We start from the raw sequence: 11,760 nt of genomic DNA on the forward strand, positions 1-11,760 counted from the left end.
CACACACACACACTACTGGAATTATAGATAGATGCAATTATGACGTCATAAATAAAGCACATATGACATCATAAAAAGTCACAATCATTCCACATGAGGAGCCATGTGCAAGTTTCAATTTTTTCCTTGGTGCGATTTCAGAGATAGAGGCCCAAAGTTTTTCCATTTTTCCAACATGGCTGCCACACCACGTGACCTATGACATCATAATTATCAATACAATATTCCACATCAGTCGTCGCACAAATGGTGAAAATTTAGTCTCAATCCGAGAAGCGGTTGCGGAGAAAAACATGAAAGTCCTGTGCGCACAAACAAACAAACAAATGAAAAATCACTCATAGAGTGACAACTTGGCGAAACGGAACGGCACTCCGTAGAGACCATACCTCCACCAGGCTGAACAGTTTAAATTTTGTATCCCACTGAAAGGTCAGATCTGAATCAGGACCTTAACCAAAATCGAATCGGCTTGTTCTCAGCACCCCGCAAACTCTTCCACCTCGTTTTGTCACAAGTCGTCCGCAACTTTTAGAGATAACATGCAAGACATAGATTTTGACCCCATCTATCAATGGTGAAGAATGACTGAAAAAATTATCGTATACAGCTCCTGATTCAGATCTTCATCAAAATTGAATCAATTAGTCCTTTTCATACACCCAACTTGTCCACAAAGTTTCTGTGGAATCCATCCATAACCTTTTGAGATTATCGTGCTATATATCGATTTTGGTCCCATCTCTTAAAGGTGACGAATCACTTGAAAAATGCTCGAATCCGGATTCAGATCTTCATAAAAATCGAATCAATTAGTCCTTTTCACACAGTCAACCTGTCTACCAAGTTTCGTCCGAATCCAATCTCAACTTTTTGAGATAACATGCAACATCGTTTTTTGCTCCATCTCTCAAAGCTGAAGAATCAGTTAAAAATTAAATAATCCTCGTGTAAAGATCTGGATTTGGATCTTCACCAAAATTGAATCAATTCTTCCTAGTGGCACTCCCAACCCGTCCACCACGTTTCGTGTGAATTCATCCATTATCTATTGACATATCATGCTATATATCGTTTTTGGCCCGATCTCTCAATGGTGAAGAATCACATAAAAATTCTCAAATCTGGATCCGGATTCAGATCTTCACCAAAAGTAAGCATTGCTATTCTTCACCGGTCGACTACATACACAAAAGATTTCAGAATGATTGCTTGAAAACTGTGGCCAAAAATCGTGTGAAAAACAGACAAGCAAACAGACATACAGACAAACAGACAGACAGACAACCGCTACAGACCAACATACTTGGCAAAAAAATATTTCCACCAAGTAACAAACAAACAAACAAACAAACGGAGCCAATTGCAATACCTTCTCCTTCGCCGAGGGTAAAAATGAAAAAAACCTGTCGGGATGGAATCTGCAAAAAACGACCAAACAAGGTAGGAAAGAATGAAAAGGAATGCCAAGGTAGGAATGACACAACACAACACCACAACACCACAATCCTTTTAGGGATTTCCATCACAACATCTTTTGATGAGATTTCGAGTACGGGTGTCAGAAAGTGGGGTTTGAGAATGGGTGTTTGGGAATGAGGTTCGAATACAGAGTTGGAAAATGAAGGTTTGGGAATAAGGAAGAGATTAATGGGGAAGGTTCTGCCTTCATGCATTGACCCCGTAATGGCGGCTCACAGATGTCACGTTTTCACATCGAGACAGCCGATCTAACAACTCGATCTTTTTGCCCGACGTCATAACCTTTCTCTGCCTTTTGTTATAACTAACTTTGTCCATCAGTTTACATTTGGGTGCCATTAAAAGCGGTGCATGAGAAACAACACAAGGCTCATAATAGGAGATAATCGGACAGGTATGAATGTAACCGATAACTCATCTTCGCTCTAAAACCACCATTGGTCGAAATGAAATCCCGCGATTACGAAATTGGAACACAATCGGTTGCCTGCGATTGGTCGAAACCCGCGATATTAGAACCCACGATTTTTGAAGGTTTCCTGTATATATTTGAGCACTAGAACATATTATCACATTGCTTGCACTTCCCAAATCCTCCAGTTGAGGAGAACATGGGCTAAAATTTGCTGATGCACTCTGAGGGTCGAATAAACACAAGATTAAGACAAAAATGGTGGCCCATGCTTAGAAGTCGTGCTCGGAAATATTGATCATGCTTGGAAATGCAAAGTAAGAGTTGAAAAGACCTTTCCAATGTCCTTTTTTTCTCAAGTTTTACGAACTCTCTAGTTCTGTTCAGTCTTGATTGTTCTCTCTCTTTCGAGTGTAGCCTTATGGTCACTGGTTGCATCATTGGTTAGGGACGTGGCTATGCCGCTGATGCAGTGTCCCCCTTACCAGTACACTGGTACTGATTTTGCCGACCTCAGAAGGATAACAGGCTGAGTCAACCCCACCTGGTATTAATTCAGCAGCCAACAGGGCTCAAACTCAGGACCCTAGGATCCCAAGTCAGCTACCCCAACCACTAAGCCAACTCCAGGCGTCTTGGTTGCTGTAATGGAGGAAGAACATAGCTGCCATTGAAAGGGTTCAGCATCGAGCTACCACGCTGATTTCATGGCTTGATAGACGAAGCTATGAGCAGCAGCTGACAGAGACTGCAACTTTTACTTCGGAAAGGAGGTGATTATGAAATCTCATAAAATCTGAAATTCATTCGACAGTGGTCTGATAAATGAAACATGTCCTTAAATCCTGGACAATGTCAGTCTCATCATATTGCTGTGGAAGGATCATAAAATTAACCCACCGAGATTCAGTCTCTTGAACTTCTAGGCTTCACCATCAGCCATAACCTTTCCTGGATGGGCCACATAGCAAAGCTGGGCTCCAAAGCCAGCCGCAGAATAGGCATCCTCCGTAAATCCAAGTCTTTTCTTGGAAAATCAGAGCTACTCACAGTCTATAAACAGCTGCAGCTCAATGGAGGACTGCTCTCCGGTATGGGCTGGCACCCCAGCATCACATTTATCTCTCCCGGACTCTACGCAATCTAAAGCTCACAAAATTATCTGAATCTCCGGTGATGAGGCCAAAGCACAGGGTCTATTGCTCTCACATCACAAGCAGGTCAGTGGTCTCTCAGTTTTCTGCAGTCTATTTTACGATATTGCTACCTCTGCTCTCTCGGTCCTCCGACTCTCCCTATCTACTCTACGATTTATACATTTTTTCAATAACCCCATCCTGATTAAACTTCAAAAATCCAGGATGTCTTCACACCTCATCTTTTTTTTAATCCTTGCTTCTCACATCTGTGGAACTGCCTTCCAGAGGCTGTTATAGCTGTATCACTCTTCCATCCAGGGCTTCAAGCCAGCAGTGCATCGCCATCTCTTGCCCTCCCAAATTCTGGCCCTTGATCTTTATTACCCCCAGTAACCATTCCTAACCCAACCATCTTACTTTCCTGTTCGTTCATTCCCTTGATGTTTCTCCCTCTGTCAGATCTACCTTACTCTTGCATAAGCCTCACTCCAGTAAAGACAAAAAACGTTTTAAGTAATGAAGGGAATTGGGAAAATGAATGCGTTGAAGCTTTTCCCCAGGTTGGCTAGTGACATGACCAGGAGGGATAGTTTGAGTAAATAATAGAATAGTCAAAACAGCTGAAAGGTCGGGTGTTTTACAAACGGTCTTCATGAGAAGGTGATATCAGCATGGGACAGTTGATAGGTTTAAAGTGGAATCTGATAGGGACCCAGACGTAATGGAGATACAGTCGAGGGTTACAGGGATATTGGCAGAAATGAAAGGTAGACCACAATGAAATCAGGTAATCTCCAGGCACTGTGTGCATGTTGTGCTGTATCGTTCTCTTGAGAAAAAGATTCTGTGAGTTGTGGATTTGTTCAAGCATCAACAAGTCATGCACTCCAAGAATCAGAAAAAAAAAGTTACAAAAACCCCCTAAAACAATTTAAAAGATACAAATACAATTTTTTACCCATATGTTGTGATTTTTGATGTTCTTTCTGATCCCCTTCCCCCCATACCTCTTACTTTGCTGTTTGCTTTCCCCATTCCCATTGAGAGTATGTCGGGTTGGATTAGGGGTTTATGGTGTGTGTGTGTGTGGTTGATGCCGAGGGAGAGTGTGCTCGTGGATTCAGTGACTGCGTTCAGTCTGTGTGGATACGGCACAGGCATGAAGGGCCAATTGACCTGTTTCTGTGTTGGGATTTCCTTGTGTGATGACAAAACCTAAAAACCCAGATCCAAACATTCTAAACATACCGGCCTTTCGAGAAGTATTCGGTCACACATTTCCTACACTCTGCATCCTTTGTGTCTTGCCACTACAACAATTGTAAAACTCTGTGGTTGTGGTTGCTCTGCCATATAAAGCAGTACCAATGTGAACGTCCCACAAGTGGTGTGAAGGAGGCTCTTCATAGTAGTTTGTTAGTGGAAATAAAAGCATCTTCTTTGGTGAAACTACAAAAATGGCAAAAACCATAGGAACACAACCAACTCAAGGTTTTTATCTTATAACAAAGATTCAGAGGAACAACGTTTCAACAACAGAGCGTCTTTCAATTGGGATAAAGGAAGACTCATTTGTGACTCTTTAACATTCCACCCGAGTGACAAATGGGAGAGGTAGTAGGGGTGGGTGGGTGGAGGGAGATGTGGAAGAAAATGAGAATGTAAAGGTGGGTAGATGGTGAGATGACTGAGATCTACAGTGTTACTTTCACATCATTGCTGTTGGGTGGAGGGGAGTAGGGGTGTGACAATACTCTAAAAGAAAGAAAATGTAACACATGCATTTAAGTTCTGTCGGCTTCAGTTCCTGCAAAAGGACAATACCATTTACACACATGCGCCCCAACCATCAATCCACATCTCCCCTCAACCCCACTCCCCCGCACACCCTTTTCCCTCTGCCTACCCCCACCCCCAACCTTGTTTTCCTTAACTTCCAAAACTCCCCTCTTCATCTAATCTCCCAACCTTTCCCAATACAATGCAAACCACCATCATCCCCAAAACCACCTCCCACCATCCCACTTCCCTACCAAGACCCTTTTCAAATGTGTCATTCTTAGTCCCAGTTGAAGGAGTTTGTGGTTCAAACGCATCTCTACGATTTAGCTTTCATCATGAAAAATATTCATTTTATTGCAGTCACGCACCAGTCAGTAAAAAAACATCGTTGATACAACGTTGAGCGTCGGCTGGGATGGTTTTTGGCATTTTTGCTCTCCTTACCCATGATGATTTTTTTTTAAAGACAATTCTCTGAAAACTTTAAACCGGACAACGCGTCACGTCACTTGACAAATAAAAAGTCCAAAGAAATTGCACAAAATCTGGAGCAATACGGAATTGTGCCAAATGGTCACGACTTGCGCAATTTTCTATACACAAAGGAAGGTTTGTTTATTGGCAACTTCATCTGACTGATTAATGACCCTTTCTGGATATCTTCCACTATACAAAGCCTGTTAGTGTAATCGTCTCGACAATTTTTTCTGCCATAACTTTGGTCACTCACATTGACCTCACGATTGCTTTGCAAAGGAGAGATGAATTCCCAACATCTTCATCAGCCACGACAATGTCCAAAACTTGAGGATCAATTTGTTTGAGTCCGAATGTTCTCGACGGAAAATCTTCATCAACGTCACCTCCTCAACGCAAGAAGATGATTTCACCTTTGAAATGAAAGATACAATACATCTTGAAATTTGAGGAACCCTTGCTTTTGTGACTCTTGTATGTCTGAATTTCACTTTAGGATATTTGAACCCAACCTCAATCAAATTGGGGTCTCTCCATGGCAGCTGGGAGATATTTAAACCCTCAATTATCAAAAAACAAAATGTCCATCCTTGAACACCCCTCAATCGAGCCTGGTGTTGGCTTTGTGGTGAGGGTGGCGGCTTGGGATCCAAGGGTCCTGAGTTCAAGCCCCGTCAGCCGCTGAATTACTACACCAGGGGGTTGAATCAGCCTGTCATCCTTCCGAGGTCAGCAAAATGAGTACCAGTTCCAGTGTGTACTGGTAGAGGGGCACTGCATCAGCGACACAGTCGCGTTTCAAGAAATGATAGCTACCCCGGCAGCTAAGCTGCCATATGACCACCACCCCTTAATCAAATTGGGGTCTCTCCATCAATAAAAGCTAATGCCTAGTTTGTAGCAAGGAACCTTCAACCACAGCAGGATAACACAGGTGTTAAAAACAGCCGTTACAGATTCAGAAGTTAAAAATGAAATTAGGAAGTTCTGTGAACACAAAAGGCCAGGTGATCATTGTACTTCACAAGCAAAGACTCTTTTTTTTTGTTAGACTGCAAGAAATTTCCATTTTATTTTTTTTTCCACAGACAAGTTCCAAAAGCCTCCAGCCAGCACAGAAGAAACCTACTTTAGCAGAAGGAAAGAAAGTGCCTGACACTAGATCCTCTGCTTTTAAAACGGCAGAGAAAGCCTTTTGCGAGCGCGTCAGCTGTTCTTGCATTTGCCGAGCAGGTGGCCGAGAAGGCCGGATGAGGAGAACAGGATAAAGGAAAGTTCTGTGTGCGCAACATGCCACTCTCACGTTACACCTGTATCCACTTTGAGAGCTGCTCGGCAAGCTGAGAGACGGAGGGGAAAATGGATCCGACCAATGTTCTTGCCAAGACTGGATGGAAAGTGATGAATGATTCCCTCAGTGTTGGCGCTTCCGGCCTTCCCGAGGGCCGAGGGTGTTGATAATGCCCTTTGTTCTGGGATTTTGACAAATCTCGAGCATTTGGCAGCAGGGAAGATGTACTTATGTGAAAGTGCATGTGTTTGTCAACATTTGATGAAATTGGGTAGAGCCACAACTGTCACGCTTTTCTGCGTGAACATTCAAATAAACATCATACCACGGGTGCTGTGATATTTTAGACCAGAGAGCATGATTTATGTCGAACTGTGGGAGACGGTTGACATTTTGCCTTTGCCAACAGCAGATAGAATCTGCCATGTGTTTTTCCATGTGCTTGGGCTCTGGCATAGAGGAGAACAGGATTGGTCAAGCCAGGGAAGTGAGGTCCAGGACAGCAAGTATTCAGCAGTCATATTGCTGAACACTTTGAAATGAGATGAACTTGCTCATGAAAAAAAAAGAGATTCTTAAAGCATAATAATTATCCGTTATAATTTACAGCACGACAGGGTGAAAGATGATGGTTTCAAAGTTTATATTTTGAGAAGAGAGAACATCTGGATTTTTGTTTTAACAGTTCGTAGGAGACATTTGTCGCAATGAACTGATTTTGATGTGTGCGTCTATGTGTAAGTGGTATAATATGTACAATCTGGAAAATGGCTTGGCAGAACAGAAAATTAACACCTGACGATGTCGCTAGCTGCTGGAGATGTGTCTAAATAGCATGACCTGCATCGATGATAGTACACACAATCAACAAATATTTGGCACAGCTCTGCCATTGTGGCTAACTTGGTGATGGAGCATAGAGACATGGTAGATTACCTTAGCCAACTTGGCCCATTATTTCCCAGCATTAGTTTCAGAAATTCAATGGAAAAAGAAAGCAAATTGGCCTTTCTGGGTGTAGTAGTTTGCCAGAAGCTTGATGGCTACCTCAAGACGTTGGTTTGCAGGAAACGAACGCACACGAACAGATTACTGGATTTTAATTCCTGCAACCCAATCACCTACAAATGCAGTGTAGCATGGACCTTGGAAGCTCGGGCATGAACGGTGTCATCCTCCAAAGCCGATGCAACTAAAGAAAATAAATTTGTTGGAGGAGTCTTGCTCAATAATGTGTGTAGCAAAGGAATACTCTCCACCCTGAAAGAATCAAAATGGGCAAAACGGAAGGCACCAGAAATGCTTGAGCACTGTGTGCTACCATAATACCCAGGCCTTTCCAAAAGGATTGACAAAATAGGACCTAACATACAAATTGGTTTAGCATATAAGCTTCTACACATCATCTGTCACAGTCCTTTCGTTTTGGGACTGACCAATTTTACATTGGACAAACTGGAAGGAATTTGAAGCAAAGGTAGATGAACATGATAGAGCAAGTAGACTTGGTAAGGTGATGCAATCAGGATCATCATTTCGTACGCAGCCCGTGGCTGCTGGTTACATCAATGCCAGGAGTACGACAGGCTAAATCAACCCACCTGTCGTGTCACGGCATGAAAGAGGCTCAAAATGAAAGACCCCAAGATATTAAGGCAGTCATCTTAACCATTTAGCCAACACCAGGCTGAACACAGTCAGCCATAACATGGCATTGTCTGCAACCTGTCCACAGATTTGATTTGGTTGGTACTCGTCTCCGAGACACAACATCCCACAAACGACACAGATTGAAAATGTAGGCGTGGCATGTCAAGATCCGAGACGTTGGTCTAACTGGGGAGACTGTGGACAGACCTACATTATAGACACCTCTGATACAAATGGCAAAAACTGGATAGTGCAAACAGCTGGATCAGGTGAGCAACAAACAACAACACTCAATCCCTAACACCACACCCAGACATTTGCAACACCCAAAGGAAGCTCGACCAATCACACAACCCACACCTCACCTTGTCCAATCCGGACAGAAACCCAGCCATGTTCATGCCGAGGAAACAAACACAAGAACAAGCACACATGCCGACTCACTCCCATACATACAATACCAGATCACAAGTAAATAACAAAAAAAAACAGAGCAGATCATCGATGGTGTGATTCACATTTATTGCTAAGGTTCAACAAAACAAAAACACTCAATTGACCTCTCGCAACGGCCCGTGACCGGAAATAATTGTCGCCTCGGGACTAAAATGCGGACACATGCCGAGGCTCAGGGTCTATTGGCCAGAGGAAGCTTGGTGGGAAGCGGATGGAATGTCGCCTGACATCATATGGGCTCTTGCTTGTTTATTATTAAATTAGTAAATACAATCCGTCGCTTCGCTGATGCGAATATTAGAGGGGGTAGTCAAAGGGATGGATGGTAGGGAAACATGAGCGATAGAGTAGGGAGAGAGTAATGAGGGGAGGAGGGGGAGAGAGAGAGAGAGAGAGAGAGAGAGAGAGAGAGAGAGAGAGAGAGAGAGAGAGAGAGAGAGAGAGAGAGAGAGAGAGAGAGAGAGAGAGAGAGAGAGAGAGAGGGGGAGAGGGGGAAGGGGAGGGAAAGGGGGGAGAAGGGTGAGGGTGCACCAATGGAGGAGCGAGGATGGAGGAGGGGTGGGGGAGCTAGGAGGGGCTGAAGAAGTCAGTGCAATATTCGTGGAAGGGGGGGGGGGCAGTGGGGGAGAGCGACGCCTCACCAAACATCACTATACACTCTCGACTGACTGACTGACTAATATTAAATATTGGGACCTTCCAGGGGATATCGAAAGCTGAAATTTTGCATGCCGATGGACATTGAAGCCAACACACCGGGAAAAAAAAAAATCACAGAACCGTCGGAAAGCATCCTTAAATTAAAATATAAATAAATGGAAATAAATAAATGAACAAAAAATAAATGAAAAAATGCAGGTGAGCGACCCGAGACAATGGGGAAGCATAGTAATTTTGTGTGCTGACGGACATCGAAGCTGATTCACCAGGAAAACTCACAGAATCATCGGACAACATCCGTAAATGAAAATAGAAACAAATGAAAAATACAAATGAAAACCAGACACAACAAATCCCACCCATTTATTGACGAAGTTATGAGCGAAAAACGATTTTAACCTTGACCTTTGACATAATTGGACCCAAAAGTTAATGGGGTCGTCTGAGGTTCATTACCCACCTGTGGATACAATTTGACAGTGTTTGAGCCAGCCGTTTTCCCGTAAAGTTGTATTTTCGTAACCACGTTTCACTTTTAATGGAAAATTTGTAATTTTGACCGATGACCATGACCCCCAAAACTTCGGACCCTACTGATCTTCACAAATATGCATTTTTCACTATAGGAATGGGTAGGATTATAAGTGACAAATAGAATAAGGTTCACTATAAGCTTAGTTTGAAGTAAATCAGATCATTTTTTATGAAGTTATGAGTGAAAAACGATTTTGATCTTTTCGTGACCTTGACCTTGACCTTTGATCCCATTGGACCCAAAAGTTAATGGGGTCGCCCAAGGTTCATTGCCCAACTGTGGATTAAAATAGATAGTGTTTACTAAAGCCGTTTTGCCGTAAAGTTGCTAACAGACAGACAGACAAACAAATAAACCAATGTCACCCGCAGGGTGACCCGTATCTTGCCAAAAGGTGACCACATGTGACTTCTTTAAGGTCACACTGAGGTGAACAGAACTGCTATCCACCAGGAGCGACTCCTTGAGGAATATCTGCCAACGAGAGATTCCGATGAGAATCGTTCTACAGAGTAACCATGAAAAATATGCTTTTGCCTCATAACGTCACCAAATGACGTCATAATGTCTCAAGCTTGACATATCTAGAAAGCACTCATCGAGGTGTTCAATTTGAGGTACTACACGATATGGTTCCTAAAACTTGAAAATTTGACCTTGGGGTCAAATATGTTTGACCTCAGGCACTAACCATGAAGGTCAAGGCCAATCGCCACCAAAAATTAATCAGCTGAGCGCCAGACCATGAACTATATTCCCATGAAGTTTGAAGATGATCCGATCAAAATTACTCAAAAAATAAGGGTTTCGTCGACTCCCCTGATTTGCAACAAAGTGACCTTGAACTTTGACCTTGACCTTCAAAATTTTGTGCACTGAAAGGGACCTCTATAGGCCTCTGATATGCGAAGTTACAAAAATTTCCAATGATAACTGTGCTCTGCAGAATTTTTTATACGTGATTACAGACAAACAAACAAACAAACAAAAAAAAAACATACAAGCTGACTAACATATCTTGCAAAAACTTCGTTTTGGCAAGATAACAAACAAACAAACAAACCGGACGATTATAATATCCGGTTCCCTCCCTCCGGGGGGGCAACCTGAGCCAATGGGGAAGCACTGTTCGTATGCTGTGTAAACACACACACACACACACACACACACACACACACACACACACACACACACACACACACACACACACACACACACACACACACACACACACACACGTATATATACTGTGGAATGCAATTATTCTGTTCCAGAACATCAGTGCTGCCAAAGCAGTTTATTGCCAAGGGTTATACTGGGTGGTTTGCCATTGCCTTCCCAGCAGTATGAAAAGTGTGCATTTCCTTTTATATCCATTTTGAAAGGTTCTTTTTCTGTTCTGGAAATTTCCATCACACACAGACGAAACTGCTAATCTTAAACTGGGTCTGTTCTGCTGCCATTACATCTCTTGGATGCCCTTAATTTTCTTCAATTTTCCAAAATTATCTTGAGTGTTCTGTTCTTCTGTAACTTCTCTCTGGGTCGCAGTGGTCTGGCAGTTTGTTACGGCACGCACGCAGTGGAAAATGACAAGTTTCATCCCCACGTCTGCTGCTCTGTGGTGCATTTTGTCACGCCTGTGATCTGGAATAAATTTGTCTTGTGACATGTGCTGCATTCTGTTAAAACACATGCTCTACCATACCACACTAATGCAGCCTCCTGCAAAGATCTTACTCAATGAAAGACACCGTGTGTTCTCCCCTTGGCAGATCTGCCAAAGCAGCACAGCCACTGTTCTGCCGAAGAGATGGGCCATCACGTTGCAAAGATCTTGTTCATCCTGTTCATTTCAGAACAATTAAAGGATGAT

The sequence above is a fragment of the Eptatretus burgeri genome, chromosome 3, assembly GCF_056783735.1.
Source record: "Eptatretus burgeri isolate ZD-2024b chromosome 3, Ebu_testis_v1, whole genome shotgun sequence".
Lineage (NCBI taxonomy): Eukaryota > Metazoa > Chordata > Myxini > Myxiniformes > Myxinidae > Eptatretus > Eptatretus burgeri.